The 21,302-nt window shown below is 40.4% G+C and overlaps 2 long non-coding RNA genes across 2 annotated transcripts in view; one reads left to right on the forward strand and one right to left on the reverse strand.

Moving 5' to 3' along the window:
- Window positions 1-4,758: 4,758 nt before the first annotated feature.
- The window catches only part of LOC311065093, a 442,153-nt gene continuing 425,609 nt past the window's right edge, over window positions 4,759-21,302 (forward strand). The window contains exons 1-2 of the long non-coding RNA XR_014602797.1: window positions 4,759-5,244; window positions 15,484-15,909. This is a non-coding gene — a long non-coding RNA (uncharacterized lncRNA). The remainder of the gene's footprint in view (window positions 5,245-15,483; window positions 15,910-21,302) is intronic.
- Window positions 7,344-8,110, reverse strand: LOC311065096. Its single transcript, XR_014602800.1, has 3 exons — window positions 8,029-8,110; window positions 7,840-7,910; window positions 7,344-7,457 (listed from the first exon to the last, which is right to left on the reverse strand). It is a non-coding gene; the product is annotated as an uncharacterized lncRNA (long non-coding RNA).

Below are 21,302 nucleotides of genomic sequence, written 5' to 3' on the forward strand. Positions count from 1 at the left end.
GACAGCAACGACATGTTAAAAAAATGAACAGCTGCTATAATACAACAGTGAAAATCAGGATGTGAATCTCAGGATTCACATGGGAACAGTGCGGCTCCATCTAGAGTTACCAAATGGAAATCACGTACTCAGGAGGCAGCAGGACGTTTCGTTATTGAAAACGAGTGCTTCCAAACTCCAACACTTAGAAATTGCACTGAATTTATTGACAGAAAAGCTCATAACATGGCTATGGTGGATTTTTATTAAACAAAAACTTTGCAGATAGTAAGAGGGTAATTCAAGATTTCTTTACAGCTACAATGTTGGTGAGTTTAACGTTGTTTAATACAATCAGATAGGACTTTTCTGTTTGGATGTATGAGCTGTCAAGGGTTGGTATTAAAACTCTAGAGTCCAGATATAAAAAATCACAACCTGTGTGAAGGAAGCGGTGCCTTTGGGGCGGGGCTTAACTCATTTCAGTTCGTCCCTATTGGTGGTCTGAATCCACTTACCAAATTTGTACTTGGTAGCATGCTGCAAACTGGAATGATGGCTGTGTAAAGCCCAGCCAATGGGCAGACAGAGGGGGCGGGGCTTAATTAATTACAGTTCGTCCCTATTGGTGGTTTTAGTCCATGTACAAAATTTGTACTCCGTAGCATGCTGCGAACTTGAGTTATGGCTGTTTAAAGGCCAGCCAATGGGAAGACAGAGGGGGCGGGGCTGCAGCAATTCATGCTCGTCCCTATTGGTGGTCTAAGTGCACATACCAAATTTGGACTTGGTGGCATGCTGTAAACTGGAGTTATAGCTGTTTCAAATCCCGTGCTCTAAACGGGCGGACGGACATAACATACGGAAGCTCATACGGACAGAGTCAAGTGTAGAGCGGTTGGCACCGCTAAAAATAGGATCTAAGAGTTGCTTGCAGCTGTTTGTGTAACAGACATACCTGCAATGTGTAGATTGATGTTGTGTGTGTAACAGATACCTGCAGTGTGTAGTTTAATGTTGTGTGTGTGTGTGTGTGTGTGTGTGTGTGTGTGTGTGTGTGTGTGTGTGTGTGTGTGTGTGTGTGTGTGTGTGTGTGTGTGTGTGTGTGACTACCTGCAGTGTGTAGTTTGATGTGTGTGCAACAGACATACCTGCAGTGTGTAGATCGATGTCCAAAATCAATGTCCAGCAGTTTGTTTTTTTTCTCCAGCAGAGTTTCTAGTGTCTCTATTTCTCTCTGGAAGAGGTCGCACATGAACTCTGCAGCCGCACTGAGGCGCTCCAACACAAACACCCTGACAAGCTTCACACAACAAACATCAGCACCACACTGCTGTTTGTCCAAAACACACAATATCTCCTGTCCCACCGACGACATGTGTTCATTTATCTTCAGCCGTACAGACTCCATTTGACACGTTTTTACCCCCTTTATGACACGTTTTTCACCGAAATCACAACACGCAATTACTTCTGGGTCAACTGTTTCACACATGCGCATAGACCAATTAATTGTTTACTAACATTGAGACTGGATGCGCAGGTGATTGTTTCACGCAATCAATTTCCAACCTGTTGTTTCGGGGTGCGCTAGTTTCAGCACACCCCAACCCCCTCTTGTGTGTTGGCTAGTGTGGCACGTCCTGGCGAGACCTGATAGAATGGGTTTCATTTAGCGCATACTGGTTGCACGCATACTGGTTCTTATCAGTGTGACGTCGTCTGTTAAGGGGTCTATAGAATGACCCAGGCACCGTTGCCTTCTTACTGCCTTTCGCCCCCTGGTGGAAGAAGTGTGTAAGGGAAGATAGAGCCTCCTATAAAGTCTGTCCTCCTTCACTGTGAGTCCTGAGAGTTTAACTGTGGTGTGTCCTGGAGTCTGAGCAGGGGGACAGAGTGGAGATTTGTAGTAAAAAAACACCTTTTATCTTGAAGAGGAGAAACACCTCCTCCCACCTCCTCACATTCATCCAGTCACTGCAGTCAGGGTCCATTTCAATGTGAAAGGCTCATAACAAAAGACAGTGTAATGATGGGTCATCATCAGAGAAACATTTACATATATGCGAGTTCCAATGTCTTTTGTTTCATCAACATGTTGACTGTTTTTCTTTTACTAAAGAAAGCAAACCCATGATGACAGATTTCACTCACTTCTTTGTGATGAGGCAAAAGTGAATTTTGAGGTTTAGCTATATGATCAAGTTCTTCTGTGGAATTGTCAGTTCAGCTAACAAAATGTTACTTCACTGTGAAAACAAGTGTGTTTGGTGGACATTACAATGATACGCTGTGATGCCACCCCTTTTCGTTTTAGAAAATGTGCTGAATTCTGGGTTTTATCAGCACTGCACACATAGTGGGAGTGTTTACTAATGAATGACATTATTTCAGTGATTTTGTTCTTCTTTTACGTAGCATGTGAATGAGCTTAATTCTTGAATTACCAACAATGTCTTTACTTTCATTTCAATACCCAGAGCAACATGTTGTGCAGATGTTAAAAATCTGCATACTGATTGACATACAGAACTACAATATTAGTTAACTTTATATGGGGGTTCCATAAAATTAGCATGTGTATTTTAAGATGACTTGTGCTAACACAGCCTTTACCACAAACTGTACAGGTACAGGGCGTTTCACCTGTATGAGTCCTCATGTGTGTTTTAATAGTATTTAGTATTTAGTAGACTAACCCTTTTCATCATCTAAACAGACCATTTTATCGACCAAAATAATTTGATCACTTTGGAAATAAACTGTTAACATCTTGAGGTTTGCTTTCTTTGGCGAAGAACAGTCAGCATGTTGATGAAGACATTGTCAACTTGTCTCTATGTACATATCTCTGATGATGGCCCATCATCATCATCTAGGTGTCTTTTGTTATGAGCCTTTTACATTGAAATGGTCTCTGACTGGAGGAGCTGGGAGGTGTTTTTTCTCCTCTCCAAGACACACACACACACACACACACACACACACACACACACACACACACACACACACACACACACACACACACACACACACACACACACCTTATTGTTGTCTTATTTGCATTTCAAATGTGCCAGCCGGCCCACTTGGCACAGCACAGATAATCTACACACACTTTAGGTGTGTCATTGTCTCCAAGTATCCCCCAATCTAGACTTGGTTGTCGTTGATCTACATGTGATTCTCAAACTCTCTAATTTCAAGGACCCCACATTAGATTTGCATTAGATTAGACCACAAACCACCATTTGACAAGATGTTTATCTCTGGAACCCAAATCGAAGGACATTTATGTTATTAGGAATGATTCAGTCAAATTGTCGGTCCATAATACATTTACTGTCCATGTACTGTAGGTATGGAGATCACAGTGAAATTGTGATTCAATGTTCAATGACCCCTGGAGGTCCCCAAACCCTACAAGGAGATCCACTGATCTACAATATGGCAAATTAAGAACTAACTAGAGACACCATGATTGATATACTGATATCTGTTTGGTGCATCTCATGTGTTTGGTAGTTGAAGAAACTCAGCATTTATGAATGAAACAATGTCATTCATTGGTAAACACTCCCCCACTCTGTGTGCAGTGCAAAGGGCCTGAAAAGACAGGAGAGGATATGTAAAACATTATATTAGGCAGTATCGTCTCAACAACCAAAGAGTCTCCAGATAAATACAAATCTCTGTCTGCAGACTCTAATTTAAAAACAATAACATACTAGGGGTCCTTTAGTTTAGGGTGTTTCAGGGGGGTCCCAGCTAATTTGGCGAAAGATTTGGTGTAGAGGAAAACAGGGAGGGGGGACCCCAGTCAACATACTGGTTCATATAGCATAACAAATATGACTATTTTAACCTGTTTTATACTATATACTTCTGGGTCACTGTATACAATCATCATTTTATAATGACAACACAAAAACAACTAATGATAATAATAATAATAATAATAATAATACAATGTATGCAGACTGTACAATTAATACTTACTCATGTACCCTGTAGTAATACAAGTATACAAGGTATAAAGTCTGTAAAATGACTGTATTGTTCACAGTAGTTATGGGGTAAGTACAACACATATTTGATAACATTTCTGTAATGATAAAGCACACATAGAGGACATGTAGTGGTTAAACCTTTCAAACTGATGATTTGGTTGAACAGGCTCTCTTGGGAAAACCCACACATGGTGTCAAAGGGCCTAGTATTTTGTCTTGTCTCCCCCATTCATCATTGATGGCTGTGTTCCAGATTACATGCACAGTGTGCTGCTTGGAGTTACTAGAAGCATAACAACACTGTGGTTTAATTCTGAGAACTATCAATCTCAATGGTACCTAGGACGCTCAATAGAACAGATAGATTAGACTTTAACTAGAATTAAACCCCCCTGTAATGTGTCTTGTGTTCCCCGCTCACTTACAGAGAGGAAATTCTGGAAGGCACATGAGTGGGCCATGTGGCTGTTTTATTACAGTGTACCAACACTGAAGGGAGTCTTACCTGAGAAATACTTTAAGCACTGGTTCAAGTTGGTTAAGGGGGTTTCTCTACTGCTTGGTAAAGAGATAACAGCACTGCACATTTCTGAATCTGAGCAGTTGCTTACTGAGTTTGTCAAAGAAATGGAGCTCCTTTATGGGACCAGTAATGTAACTTTCAATGTTCACTTTTGTGCCTTCACCTGCCAAATACTGTGAGGAACTGGGGTCCCCTCTGGGCACAGTCTTCATTTGTGTTTGAGTCATACAATGGGGTCATGTTAGACATGATCAAGAGCAGTCAAAGTGTTTCTCAGCAAATCTTAAAAAAACGTTTGGCTACAGATGGCATTGCCATCACTTGCCAAGAAAGCCATGGAGGGAGCTTCCGATGAGTGCTTGGCTCTGTTTGAGTCCTTTTCCAATCAGAAAAAACAAATGCAAGAAGTAACTCGCTCTCATGGTGTTACATCTCTTGGCAGGCCAAAAATAAGCATGATGAAAATTGATGATTTTTTGGCCTTGAGTAGCATCTCCTGTTCTGTACATAGAGTCCCTGTAAGATATTTCAGCAGAGCTGTTGTTAACAGTGAAATTATTCATTCTGCAAACTACACTCGTACTTTCCGGAGAAATTCCTATACGGACATTCTAAATGATCGTGAGGAGAGCATTTTCTCAGTGAAGACTTTCATTGTCTCTGATCTAGGGCAAGGGGAGACATGCTATGCAGTAGGGAGGTACTACAAAAAAGAGAAACATGACATCCGTGGTCAGTTTAAGAAATGATACGTAGCCTGCGAGTTAGTTCTGGCAGCATACACTCGAGATAGGTTACATGCATTGCTCATTCTATGAGGCTGGTTACAGCGTCATGCAGACCCATACAGTACGTCATACTCTGACGTGGCAGTCACGTCAGTCAGTTGTCCAATCGGGCGGGTTATTTAAGCTCACCTTCATCTGTGTTCTGTCTGCTTTGTTTCATAGGTGTTGTAGGCAGCCGCTGCATTGCAGCGTTAGCGTTCCTGGCTGGTTGTTTGGTTGTTACTGGAGCTATGCTATCATGCTCCCCTGTTCAGAAGTTGCTGGTGTTACTAATACATGCTGCTTGAATCATGCTTTTCTGCTCATACGCTGCTGTCTATACTGTGATGAGGCCAGGTTGTATGGCGTTGCGTTTGTTTATCTACTAAAGGCTGCTGTTCTTCTATGCTGCTGCTATGCTGTGCTGCTAATGTTGTTGCTGATGGTTCAGCGGTTGGACTGGTGCTGTTGGTTGTTATGGTTCTCGTTCCATTACTAAAGGCAAAGCTACTTTAAATTGTAGTGAAACTGCTCCGTGCTAACGTTGCAAAGTTAAGTTGAGAAACAGCGTGTTTTTGTTGTTTAACAGAGCTTTCTGTTTTGTTCCTCCGGGCTATGGGGCCTCATCTCATTACACGTCTTACGTTGCCATGTCGGTTAATTATAAGCAGCATTGGCCCGGTTTTCTGTAAAATCGCTTGGTTGGTTCGATTGATTGAATACTTTATTTAGAAAGACATGGTAACAGTACATGGAAGTACAAATCACAATACAAGGTCATTTAAACTGGATCGCTCATAAAAGCACTTGGCTTATTTAAAATGAGATCCCTGTGCACTCAAATCATGATGACATTTAAGAAGACTTACAAATATACACTACTACCCAGCTAGCAAAATATCGCACATTTCTGGCGTGAGGCCGTCCCCACGCCACGCCGACCGGGGCGTCCGCTGGGCGGGACACGCCGCGTCCACTCGGCGTCCTTGATCAGCGTGAGCCGCGCGTCACGCCGAGCCGCTAATCAGCCTCACTCCGGCGGTGAACGCCAACCGTGGCGTTCGTCGATAGCGGCCGGGTAGCGTAGCGCCGTCATATAATATGCTGTATATACCCCCCCCCCCCCCCCCCTCCCTCCCTCCCTCCCTCCCTTTGGGAATCCCCCCTCCTCCCTTTCATCCCCTATATTTAGCGGCCATTGTTACACCCCCCCGCATTTGAGGTTTCTAAACATGTCAAATAGCAATACAGAATAAGGTCGCCATCACACAGTTCCCCTGTATCTCTAAGTATCTGTCTAAGAACATGACATAATGCAGAAAATACATGGCCTACATGAAATAATGCAGCACAGACATTAACTCCATTGTTATGGTATTTATTAGAAAAGGAAGGCACAGAAATAATAATCCTAAAATATAAATGTATCACTTTAAAATGGCAGACAGTGAGAAAAGTATTCCACATAAAAGTATCAATGCTGTAATAATATGTGTGAAGTCAGACTGGTAATCAATAGCCTACTTAAAGTAACAAAACAAGTAAACATACCCATTGAGCAGAATGTCAAGTAAAAAATGCATAAGAATATTAAAAAATAGGAGATCTATGGTCCATTTGTACACTCAGAGTTGCAGACCTGTAAGGGTCCATTTGGTTTCATCTGTACACAGACTTGGTTACCCTTTCAGACATGTAAAGTCCATTTTGGTTCCATGTGTTACCGCTGTAGTTTGTCCTGGTGTATGTGTTTCTAGTTAACATGCTACAGACTCAGAGCCATATCAAAGCTACTGGACAAAAGTAAACATACCCATTGAGCAGAATGTCAAGTAAAAAATGCATAAGAATATTCAAAAAATAGGAGATCTATGGTACATTTGTACTCTTGCAGACCTGTAAGGGTCCATTTGGTTCTATCTGTACACAGACGTTCAGACATGTAAAGGTCCATTTTGATTCCATGTGTTACCGCTGTAGTTTGTCCTGCTGTATGTGTTTCTAGTTAACATGCCACAGAGCCATATCAAAGCTACTGGAATGAATACAAAATGGGCCACTGTTCTTTAATTCAATTTTGGGTTCTGTGTGCTGGTGTCTGTCGCCCGCCTCTTCTTCCAAAGCCAATGCAGTTCCTTCATGTGGAACGCGTCACGTGAGCCACCCAACGAACGCCAACTGAGAGGGAGAGAAAGGAAATAAATTAGACAACGGTGGTGTTGGTACTTTAATAAGGACCCCCAATTTAACATGCATTAGGTCTACAGACCCTGTTAATGGCATGGCTATCTCTGAGACCCCAATTTATATAGTGAAATGTATGTTAATTTAACTCAGTGTGATGAAACCCTTGATACATTGATCAGTTCCCCTCTTCTAATGCCTCACTAAATGTCCACACCAACACCAGGCCTACAATGTAACTTGTAATTTTCACATAATGTTCAACTATCATGACAGAGATTACAAGAGGGTTCAGGGATTTATGGTAAAATAAATGTGACGTGCTGTGAACTTGTAGATTGGCTATTTTTGGATAACTGTGTAGTCACACCCTTACCTTGCAAAACGTGAGGTCCAAGAGGTTCTTGAATGTGGTCACTGCCCTCACCAGGTCAAACAGCGCTGCGTCTGGAACATACAGACACAGGGGGAGTGTGTAAGTAATCGAACCGTTTTTGTTTTTTTAGTCAGGCTCTACTTTATACTGTTATGCTGTACATTACTTCTAGACTCGTGTTAAACCTACCATGGTTTTATAAGCTTGGTCATCACAGATGCTCCTCGATCTCTTCATCCCCACTGCTGTGACGCAGGAAATGACAAGCAGAAACATCTGAGAAAGAAAGAAAATGAAAAAGAAAAAGAGAAGGGTTAGACACAATCAAAGCTGTATCATGCTCCATCGCACAACTGCTTGTAGATTGGTACAAAACAGATGGACTAGACTAGTTAATACCTGGTAGAGAGAATTTGGACACACAAAGTGTTCTCAGGGAGGGTTGGACAGTTACAATTAAAAGCACAGCAGCAACCCAGAACGCCACCTGAGAGAGAGAAGGGAGATCAATTAGACAGCCAATAAAAGTAATATTCTAAGCATGACTGTGATGTTGTCATTTTAATGTCAGACACCCAGTTATACATTTAGGTCCTCATTTAGTGGCAATTCTATCTGAGATGTTTTGCATCGAGTCTGTGTGTCATGCAGATACAGTAAGGCCCAGTTTTAGCATTACTGTAGCTATAGAAATGTGTTGACGATCCAAGCGCCATTGTCCCATGGTGAATTTATTTTCTTTGTTAGGGGGAAAACTAGTCAGGAAAAAACTACAAACAGTAACATACTAATATCAATGCAGGGTCTTAACATGTTCTGGGGCCTGCATTTAGCTGCTAACCAGTGTTTAATAAAGTCATGTTTGTTGTTTTATTTTCTGTAAAGGCTCAGCAACATCAGAACTCCACGATGAAAATATATAATCGTTGCCTTGTGCCTTCATACCTGAGGACAACTCCTCTTGTCCAAAATGGTACAGCTGGGTTCCATGATGCTAACCTGGAGGTTATGCTGTATAGAGACAAAGAAAAGAGAAGGAAAAAAATACATTTAAGATTTCGGCTGTGGCATAAGATTGTAGATTGGCAGCCAGTTCATTTAATGTAAAGCAAAATAATTAAGAAAACGAGCAGCCTTTCGTGTGTGTGTGTAAGCTTTTAGCTTAATTCTGCCTTATTCTAGCCTTCAGCTAACATGAGCTCGGCGATCTATATAAATAAAATAAGTACAAGTATCCATAACACAGATATGCCTACCTAATCCATCGATCAACAGTTAGTATCGTAACTCTGTGACGTGATTAAAAGTAATGTGGGTGGCAACCAAGAAAAGTCTAATCGGTTAGCTACAGTAGGCTAGCGAGCTAGCACGCTAACATGTAAACAATTAAACAGTCAAACATTTCTAAAACGAGATATTTAGACAACAAACAGCAGGCATACATCCACACAGATACAAAATAATCAAAATAGTAGGCTAATACACTAACCTTTAAATTACATTTCCCCGGAGGAAAAGGATCGATATATCAGCGGTATTTTTTCCCTCCGTCGAGAAGCATAGAGGTATAGTCGAGAAGGGACAAGGCAGTAGCAACCGGATGTCCTAGGAATGGAGCTGTAGTCAGTGTTGCCATGTCTGCTTATTATAAGCGACTTTGGGTTTGTTTGAAGACGCGTTGTGAGCTTGTACATCGGCTATTTTCAATATATATATATATATATATATATATATATATACATGTGTAGGCCATGTGGCCTATAGTCACCACATGACTATAGCCAGCAATACACAGTTTTGGGCTTGTTTTCATAGACCTGGCTGCTTATTTCTCTCGCAAAATATGGCAACACTGGTCAGTGATTTGATGTAAACATCCGTTGCATATATCCGGTGTATATCGCCACCTACTGAACTGGAGTATATTGAGTTCCTGCTGTAAGGCCTAAATAAAGTATGTTTAGTGCTAATAATGAATTATACAACTTGATAATAATAATAATAATAATAATAATAATAATAATAATAATAATAATAATAATAACTTACAGTATACCGCCACCTATTACCAGAGTATGTATTATGAGTCCCTGCTGTACATAATAATAATAATAATAATAATAATAATAATAATAATAATAATAATGGTAATAATAATAATAATAATATTGATAATAATAATAAGACACTTCATGTGCTTTAAAGCACAGCTCAAGACCTATTTCTTCACTCTTGCTTTTAGCTGACTCTTTGGTTGATTTTTAAGTCCTCACTGTATTGCCTATTTTAATGTTTTATGCTTTTGCTTTTATTTTATTTTATTTTTTGTTTGCTTTATTGTTACATTGGTTGTAACTGTAACTGTATTCTTGCTCTGTAAAGCACTTTGCGCTGCATTTCATGTCATGAAAGGTGCTATACAAATAAAGTTTTATTATTATTATTATTATTATTATTATATATATTTTGTTTTAAATAAGCAAATACATCAACTCTAAATTAGAATTAACAATGCAAGGAATAAATATAATAGCAACAGAATAAGAATAATAAAAACAACAAAGCTAAAAAAAACAACAACAACTGAGGAGCAATTAATCCTTGGAATTATTCAGTAGTACTATTATCAGTATTATTACTGAGGTCACCTTATTTTGTTTTGAACACTAAATAACATTAATATACACGATTACAAAAGGCTTCAGGTTTAGGGGGGGAAATGGCAAAAAAAAAAAAGTTATAGTTTTACTTGTTGACTTTTTTGATAGTGTTTAATTTGGACTACTTTTTTTTATAGTTTTACTTGTTGACTTTTTTGATAGTGTTTAATTTGGACTACTTTTTTTTATAGTTTTACTTGTTGACTTTTTTGATAGTGTTTAATTTGGACTACTTTTTTATATAGTTTTACTTGTTGACTTTTTTGATAATGTCATTTGTATATTTGGATTATCTCTGTGCCTTTTTCTAATAAAAAAAAAGAGGAAAAAAAAGTCTTTACTGCATTATTTCATGTACATCAGGGGTCAGCATACTCAGATACAGCAGGGAAGCTGCCAAAATGTTCTTATTTTTTATTTGTGCAACTGTCATACGACTGTAGCAAAAATATAGCTTTACAGACCCATACAGAGAGACAGAGTTTATATAAATAGTTTTACGTTTCACTTTTTTAATGGTGTTGAATTTGTATATTTGGATTATTTCTGTGCTGTGATAGCAGGGAAAATGAAGTGATAGCAGTGATGATAGCAGTGATGTTCACCCAGTTTAATTTCAGGGACCCCAGTCCAATGGCATTTCTATCTTTGGGACCCAAATTAATCTTTATCTTTAATTAAAATCATTGTTAATTTAACTCTGAAACACGTATAACGTACACGTTTCACGGGTCCATTTGGTTCCATATATACACTTTTACTTACAGACCCATAAGGGTCCATTTGGTTCCTTCCTATCATTTAGCTGGGGACCCCCTGGAACTCCCTCAAGACCCATAGTGGTCCCTGGACCCCACTTTGTATAGGGAAAATTCAAAGCGTGGCATTAACAGCGTCAGGACGTCGTGACGCTGGCTGCAGACCGCCGCAGACTCTTCTAAAATGCTACTCCGCTGGACATTTCGGTGAGCGAGACATCTCCGGCGTGAGGAGGGCGTGAGGAGGGTGAGCCTCCGCTCGGCGGGGCCCGCTCTGTCCAGGCCGGCCTGACGTCGGTTGCAACGCCGATCTGCTAGCTGGGCATGGTGGTTGTGGTTTGGCTTATTCTGGGTGTAGTTGTTTTGGGATTGCTTTCTTATGTGGTTCTATATGTCCCCCAGATTGTGTAGTTAAACAAATCTTTCAAATATTCCAATTTATCACAGATTGAAATAGCAGATAATCTCAAACTCATTTTAGGCTATTGAAATGGCCAATGTATACATTAGGATAATTCAGGTTAAAAAACACGTTTTTTTGTGTGGCTAGTCTAGTCGCTTCTTTAGACACCGGCTTCGAATGCTATCAATGCATTGAATGGGAGATTATCACGTTTCTAGATTGGCTGATTTCTCTCTCTTGTGCTTCCAAACATGGTGTGGTTCATTGATCAACGTCGAGTGCGTTCTTCCGGGCTATGGGACTGCAACCACAGGTCCGCAATTCAGTGCTGGGTTGCCATGTCTGCTTATTATTATAAGCACAAGTTATAACTAATAGTTTTTCTGATCTCGTTTAGTGTGCAGACAGTAGTCTGCGGATCTTACTTGAGTAAAGCAGCATAATACCAAGTATCTCAGTGTAGGGAATTAATAATGTTCCAAGTAAATCTACTCAATCTTGTTTAAAAAATATATATAGGCTATATATATTAGTGATTCATTCTTCAGCAGTTCAAATCTAGGAGAATGCATCTAATTATGCTGTAAAGAGAACTTATGGTTCATGGTGCACAGGAAACGTTGTTACTAAAGTAGACTATAGTGTGCAGTATGGCCATTATATTGTGGTAATCTATTTAATGTTGCAGCTTTATGTGCTAATTGGTGGCTATAGCTATTTCCATCTGATGTAGCCTACGTTTTCTGGTAATAATTTGCCTCTAAGATAGTGGAGGCTGGTAAATATTATAATTAAGTAAATTAAACTACAAATCAAGTAAGTAATGGGCTATTATACTGTGTTGGCTGCAGTGCTTGGTTAGATGTAAGCTTTGGTTGCATTCTAAAGTTGCCAGTGCACTTTATTGCAAAGCTAATTAAGCTATTCTTGCTGTGATTTACATTTTGCTGCTTACACCTTGGATAAGAGACTGGTAGATTACAGGGATTTTCTTAAGTACATTTTGAAACACTTTGAGGAAAACAACTGCTTTCCTTTATCTTTAGCATAGCAGCCCATCTAAATAGTCTTTGTTATATTAAAGATGGTTTAACACCGCTAATTGCAAAATGCAGCCAGTCCAGCAGAGGGCATTCATGCTCTCAGGGCCTAAAGGAGGGGAGCAATTCATTAGGGCACTCATGTCTTATCTGGGATCAACATATGTTCCAGATCCCCAGATGCATTCTTATAAAAGCGGTTGTCAATTGATGTCATGTTGTGTGACAAGCTTCAGGAGTAAAGTTATTGCTACCAGATAAATGGTGGGGCTCTTCAGTAGAGTCAAGATCAGTAATTTGTCCAGTTTGTCGAGTGTCATTTCCTCAGAGAAGGTGTGGGGAAAGGGATTTAAAAAAAGGAGGCGTCATTGTGGCGATAGACTGTAATAGTAGTCAGATTGCATCAATTTATCAGCTGTCATCTCCGGCCAGGTAATGTGGCCGCTGGCCATGTTTTAAAAAATATTAATAATAATAATTATTATTATAATTTAGTCAGTTAACCGAGTATCATGGTGATGGGCATTTCAAAGGTTCTTGGAATCCAAACTTAGTACCAGTATTATTGTTATGAAGTATTGGATAATGGATGTTTTGGTCGTTAATGAAATCTGCTCAGGAGGCAAACATTTAATGTTATGTTCTTTAAAGGGTGGCTTATCATTCTTAGTATTATGTCGGCTGTGGTTCTCCTTCAATCTCGTAAGCAAAGTTGCAATTTTACAAGCATGTTATGTAAAGGTAGTACTGGATTCAGATTAAATCATGTTGGTACTACTAACTACTATAAGTCAATAACCATTGCTTTCATCTATGTGGAGTCTAATCTAAGCGTATATCAAGAGTTAGTCATGCATCCATCATTTCTGATGTTTCATTTCTATGGAGGGTCATTTTATGAATATATCTTTAGTCTCTCATTGGAAGCTGCTTCAGTATTCTGTTAATTAGAAGTCAATCTATGGTTAGATGGGGCAGTCTTAGATCTTAGCTGTTAACACACAGATCTTAGTCTGTTCTCACACAAAGCAGCATTATGTTTATCTGTGGCTCATTTGTTCAACAGGTCATGTCCCATCTTCAGTTTAAGCTTTAATTCAACAGAACAAATCTCAACTGTCTGCATATTTTCAGTTGGCGCTCAGATCAACCGTTCTGATTAAAATGCTCCTTAGTGCCATGTCCGTCATGTGCGCTAAAATGAGGAGTTTCTTGTTGGAGCAGGATGTAATGAATACAAGTGTTGTAATTGCTAAATGTAAATGGTAGTTCTGTTATTACCATGCATATCTGGTGGTCGCTGGGTGAAGTTAAGGTGTAGCGTGACCTCAAAGTCATGAAGTTTAAAATGCTTCTTTAGTTGGCACTAGAGAGTTCAGCTGGTTGCTCAAACTCAAGGCATCATGGTTGATGCGGTTAATTGGCATCGTGGTTGATGCGGTTATTAAAAAAAAAAAAAAAAAATCCTACTTGCGGTGCGGCACTGCTCAGCGGTGGACATCGCTTTAGGACACCATTTAGGACTCCTGAAGTTCAGGAATCAACAGGTGCTCTGTTGAACTCATGGTTAGAAATAAATAAATAATAATAATAATTAATAATTATATAAAAAAAATAAAAAAAAGCGTAGCATCATACGGCTGATGCGGTTGGGTAGCCTCATACGGCTGATGCGGTTGGGTAGCATCATGCGGCTGATGCGGTTGGGTAGCCGTAGCATCATATGGCTGATGCGGTTGGGTAGCATCATACGGCTGATGCGGTTGGGTAGCCGTAGCATCATATGGCTGATGCGGTTGGGTAGCATCATACGGCTGATGCGGTTGGGTAGCATAAGAGTTGATGCGGTTGGGGGCATCCACGGTGATGCGGTTGGGGGCATCAACTCTGAGCTTGCATCACGGTGCATGAACACTTAGTCATGTTAAGTTTAAGTAGTATATTCCTCTATGTGGCATTAGAGGAATGGTTAAGGCTGCCATGCCATGGCAGCTAAGGCCTTTTAGTTCACATAAATTTAGTATGTCCTAGCCGATCCCAGGCGCTTGTCTCGGTGTGTTGGGGGAAAAGATGGGATATCGGCTTGGTCAATTGGTTTGAGGTAATCACCACTCCATAATAATGGAGGTAATCACCACACTCATAGTTTCTACCATCAGATAGGATATTCCTCTATGTGTTATTAGGGGAATGGTTAAGTGCTGCCATGCCATATGGCAGCCAAGGCCTTTAGTTCACATAAAGTTAGTATGTCCTCGCTGATCCCAGATGCTGGTCTGTGGTGGATGGGATATCAGCTTGGTCAATTGGTATGGGTTTGAGGTAATCACCACTCCATAATAATGGAGGTCACCCCACACATAGTTTTCCTCATCAGATAGAATAATTCCTCTGGAAGGTTCTAGAGGGATTGCCAAACGGCGGTCTGTAGCCATGGCTCACATAGAAGTTCACATAATGTTAAAATATCCTAGCATGATCCAGAATTGCTAGCGGCAATTTCGTCACTGTCTCCATAAGGAGTCAAGTGGGATATCTGCTTGGATGAATCGGTGAGCGTTCACCGTAGGGCGTTCTTGGTTCCGCAGTGTTGGGGGTTGTTATGTATATCTATCTCCCTGCTCTTAATGGTTAATGATGGCTGTATGATTGTGCTGAGCAGGGAGAAAAAATATAGCAGAGCCTGAACGCCAAAATAAAATATTACATCCACACTTGTATTCTCATTCTATTATATTGCTTAAATATATTCGGTCTATAATATTGGTTCAATCTTTCGTGAGTTATCTGACAGAACCCTAGTTATTTCATCCCTGTGGGAAAACAACTTGATCATTTAACGGCTATTGAGGCATCACAGATAAGAGCCAAGTGTTTGTTCCTTAAAACAGAGAAGATGAAGGTAGATTTTGTCTTTATATTCATTAACCACAGTGAAATGCTGAGCTGAATGATCCAAGTTATTGTTTTTCTTATCTGAGAACTAATTGGTTAAGGAAGATTTTTCATTTTTCATTTTGTTTTGCCTTTGCTTGAAATGTTTGTTTTGAATTCAGGTTTAATTTGTTTGAAAAAAAGTATTGTGTAAAACAGTGGTTCTCAACCACTAGTCTGTGGACCACCAGTGGTCTTTGATGGTGTTCCAGTTGCTCCCCACCTGGGGACTCCCCAGCTAAATGATGGAATGTTCAAATTTTACACTCTAAAGAGTTAAATTATTGTTAAATATCTGCTTTACTTGGTTTACAAGAAGTCTACACAGAATGTAGAAGAATTGTTATTGTCTTTTTAATCATTGTTTGCCTGTTATCTCTCCTTATGGTACCAAAATCAATAAATAAAGTATTGTGTACCTGCTATATGGTGTGCAGGCTCCATCCATGATCTACCAATACCAATATCAATACAGCATGGAATTATTCATAGAAGGTTCTTCATGTTTTGGTTCTTAGAGACTAAATCTCATCAAACGGTGTGGGCAATATGCACCTTGATATACAAAGGGTTGAAAACCACTGATGTAAACAACATGGATTTTAAATGTATCACTGACAGCAAAAGAAATGACATATGTACCAGAAGTGTTTTCAATACAAATTTTTAACCATGGTTTAGTTTTCTTTTTTTATAAGCCATGTTCATTTTAGTTAACGTAGGCAACATTTATGATATGGTAACAGTATACCAGTTGGTGAATGTCAATGGCTCAATTGCTTCAGGCAATATAAAACATAATCAGACTATGTCTTTGATTTGAATTGTATTCTCTTCCACAATCCATAAACCTTCATCTGCATCGAATTAAAATAAGTATGATAAATATTATAGGCAGTATGTGGCATATATGCACAAAGTCAAGACATATATTACCTATGTCTGAGGCATTATGTATGACATGTATGCACATATATGAACCTGACTGTGGCATATATGTGCATAGATATAACTTATATATGCACATATATTTCCTATATAGCCACATATATGCACCTAAATGAACCTGAATATGGCTATGCTGCATATATTCTGCATATATTTGGCATATATTGGTATATATGTTCATACATTTCCTTTCCGTGTGGGTGGGGCCTGAAAGACGAGGACCAGACGTGTATCACTACTGATAACGGATCAAATGTGAGTAAAGCTATGGAACTGAACCAGTGGACCAGGCTACAGTGTTTTGGTCACAGACTGCATCTGGCGATTGGTAAGTGTATCTTACAGACTTATATAGCGCTTTTCTTAGTACTCAAAGTGGCTTTACAAAACAGCTTAAAAACTATTTTATTAGGAGCAAAAAAAAAGGAAAACGTTAAAAGGCTGAAAACAATAACTTAAGACTAAGAGAAAGAAAGGGAGATTTGGTATGGGTTAGGCAGGGAAAGCAAGTCTGAAAAGGTGGGTTTTGAGGGAGGCTTTGGACACGGCAAGAGTGGCTTTGATGTGAGGTGGGAGTGGGTTCCAAAGGGTGGGGGCTGCAACTGAAAAAGCCCTGTCACCCCAGGTGCGTTTTTTTTTTTGGGGGGGGGGGGGGAGTCCAGGAGGTTTGCGTGATGGTTGGCCTGTCACCTGGTCCTCAACTGGTCTGACAAAGAATCCTCGAATCTGCAAACAACGCCCTGCAGCCTCTCGAGGAGTTTACAGACGCCCTCTCTGGGGAAGCCTATGTAAGCGTGTCATGTCATACCTGAAGCCAGTCTTGCATCTCCTGACTGAGAACATCAACTCTGACTGAAAACATCAACTCTGGCTGAAAAGGATGAGGACACAGACCTTACCAAGGAAATAAAGTCAAAAGTCCTGGCCTACATGGAGGATAAATACCAGGACGCAGCAACACAGGAGCTCCTACACATCGCTTCATTCCTTGATCCAAGATTCAAGTTGGACTACATGAGTATACCGGCTCTAGGAACCACCAAAGCAAGAGTGAAGACTGAAATGGAACAAGTGGCACAAAAGGTAACTTGTCTTGTCATTTTAGTAATTACAATATGCCAAATGCATTCAAGATATTGGATTTATATTATGTTAGTAATAAGTAAAAAGCGTTTACATAAAATGCCCAATGTTCAAAATGACATCTTGTAAAAACTTAACAGCTCTCATCTCTCGCTCCACTTTTTCTGTGTTTCTGTGTTTTGTAGAAGAGGGCCTGTCACAGCACCACAGACACCGCGTTTCAAAGTGCAGCAGAGGCTGGGCCATCCACTGGGGGGAAGGGAAAGTGGTCATTGGGCAGCTTCTTTAAGAGTAGCGCGCCGGTGGCCTCTGCAGCATCCACTGTGCAGCTGAAGGATGCCATTGTAGCTGAGCTCAACAGCTACCTGATAACTCCGAAGCTCGATGGAGAGGGAGATCCCCTCGCCTGGTGGAAGGAACATAGGGTAAACTTTACAATGCTGAGCAAACTGGTGCGCAAATATCTGTGCATACCAACCACAAAGCTTCTGTACTATTATCAGTTAAATGAAGAATTTTTAAGACCATGTTTTTTTTGTCAATTTCAACTTATTTTACAGACAGTTGAGTTGTTGGGTTTTTATGTGCAAGGGTGCCAATATTTTCAGCCACAACTATATATGGATTGCAGGGGGGCAATAAGTTTATTTTTACAGAGAATGTGTCTCCTGGAGGTTCTCACACAAGTATGTAATGTACGGAATTTGATTTTTTATTATTTCTTAAAGAGAATACAGAGAATGTAACTATTATCTGTTATCAATTATGTGTAGGAACCCTGAGTCCCAATAGGACCCTGATTCCCAGTAGGACCCCCAGTCCCAGTGAAATCCCGAGTGCAAACACCCCAAAGACGAGATCAAGCCGTCCAACTGCAACCCTGATGAGCCGGGAGGCATGCGTTAATCCGACAGACCTTTTCTCCGACTACGTGGCATCCGCGTGCGGTTAGGGTTAGGGTTAGGGTTTGGTTCGGGTTTAGTATTGGAAACGTCGGAGCGCTGCGCTGTCGGAGGAATGCGCTGTCGGACTAACATACTGCACCCGATGAGCCGCTCCACTGAAACCTTGAATGTGAGCACCCCAAGTGTGACACAGAGACGGAGCCGCCCCATTGAAACCTCGAATGTGAGCACCCCAAGGGTGACACAGAGACAGAGCCGACCCACTGTAACCCCGATGAGCAGCCCCAGTGCAGCACCACATGGCATTGGAGAACACGTGTTCACCCAGTTGGTAATACTCCTGGAAGAAGTGAAGAGCACTTAAGGTGCATGGTAGAATGCTGAACACCCTGCTGAAGCAGAAAGAATCTGTGCCAGTGCTGGAGCTGCCTGAAGGAGCAGTGTTCCTGCTTGACACAGTGGAAGATCTCGTGTCCATGAACACTAAGCTGGGTGACCAAGAGTTTAAGTCTGCAGTTGTAAATTGAAATCTCTTATTCACTTCAAAATGTGCTTGTATTTTCTAATCACATTGGTAGTCTGTTAGGAACCTGCTCTTTGAGTGCATGCACACAACGGGCATTGATATCTTAGCTGTTCACTTAACACATTGCCCGCCAAGCCCGTAGTTCTAAGGGCCAATAAATCCAACTGTTAAGCGCCGAGCCCGTAGTACTACGGGCTAGGGTCTTTTTAATGGTCCACGTTAGATTACCCCCTCAGGCACATTGTGGGTTAATCTCATCCATGAAAATTACATAGAAGTTGAAATAAAAGTGAAAAAAGAAACGTGATCACACAAAACACATTATTACAAGTAAGACGCGCGAACGCTGGAAGCGAACGCAGCTCCAAAATATTGTACTCTGGCGCACTCTGTGGCTGCACACAGGCAGTGCATGCACAGTATTGCACACAGAGACACACACACACACAAGCCGAGCAGAGTTTCATAGTATGCTCCACTTGGGCGGAGGCCTCCTTCCGCGTTCGCAACAAAACACTAAAGCCAAGATATAACGCCAATCAGGGGGTCCGCGATCAAACCGTAAGCTTAATCCGAGCAGCGAGCGGCTGCCTGTGATCAGTGAGAGGGAAGCACCCGGGGGAAGCATGCAGCACCCGGGGGAAGCATCCGTGTGCACGTCACATGCTTGCGCTCGCAATGTGCAGAAGGGGGAAATCACCCTTCAAGGCTCTCTGCCAGAAACATCCGCCCATACACTAGCCCACCCCCTTGCATCCAGCTGCCCAACCCATTTCCTGCAGCAGCCAATAGAATCAAACTACGCTTCAGCCAATGACATGCCGTTTTGGGTGTTTTTGTTTCTTCCCTCTTTCTGCTCTACCGGACAGTCTCAGTCTGCTGCATGTCGGCTGCATGTATGTGCTGCCGTTTTTTGCTTCATTGCACATTGGAATTATATTTTTTGCTTCATTGTTAAAGGCTTGCTGCCTTCCTTAATCATTGGTAAGTAATGTATGGACAAATGCTAATGTAAAATGATTCAAAACGTTTTAGTAAATTATTTAAAATGTTGAAATGTTGGTGATTTACTTAACCTTTCTGTCTGAAAGGTTAAGTTAACTACCAAGTTAGCTTGCTTGCTAAATACTTGCAGAAAATGCTCAGTTAACATTTGTGTTATCCCTTAACAGTTGAGGATACATGTTAAGTGTTTTACTAGCAGCAACTAAGATAAATTATGTTTAGTGCCTAGTGATGTAGAATATAATAATGTAAATTTCTTCTTTATTCTTTCTTTCACTGTGCTTCTGTAAGAAAGGCTTTGGCATTGCTCAATTACTATATAAATGATATCTGCGTTTCTGTCAGAAATACTATAACATGTATCACTTGTAGCTGAATACTGTGTTTCTGTCAGAATGACATTCAGTACACTGCATTTCTGACAGAAAGGCACATATCTTTCTGCATTTCTGTCAGAAAGACATGCATCACACTGCATTTCTGTAAGAATACATTCAGCACTCTGAATTTCTGTCAGAAATGCATTAATCAGACTGTATTTCTGTCAGAAATACATTAACCAGACTGTATTTCTGTCAGAAATGCATTAATCAGACTGTATTTCTGTCAGAAATACATTAACCAGACTGTATTTCTGTCAGAAATACATTAACCAGACTGTATTTCTGTCAGAAATGCATTAATCAGACTGTATTTCTGTCAGAAATACAACGTGATGCACTTCTTTCTGTCAGAAAGGCAAGCATCACACTTAATGCTGTCAGAAAAACATTAACCAGACTGTATTTCTGACAGAAATGCATTAATCAAATTGTATTTCTGTCAGAAAGAAATGCAGCAATCAGACTATATATCTGTCAGAAATGCAGTAATCAGATTGCATATCTGTCAAAAAGCCATGCATCACACTACATTTCTGTAAGAAATACATTAAGCACTCTGCATTTCTGACAGAAAGGCACATATCTTTCTGCATTTATGTCAGAAAGACATGCATCACACTGCATTTCTGTAAGAAATACATTAAGCACTCTGAATTTCTGTCAGAAATGCATTAAGCAGACTGTATTTCTGACAGAGACGCATTAATCAAATTGTATTTCTGTCAGAAATGCATTAATCAGACTATATATCTGTCAGAAATACTTGAACCAGACTGTATTTCTGTCAGAAATACATTAACCATAGTGTATTTCTGACA

Source organism: Gymnoscopelus microlampas (genome assembly GCF_963454915.1).
Source record: "Gymnoscopelus microlampas genome assembly, chromosome: 17".
NCBI lineage: Eukaryota > Metazoa > Chordata > Actinopteri > Myctophiformes > Myctophidae > Gymnoscopelus > Gymnoscopelus microlampas.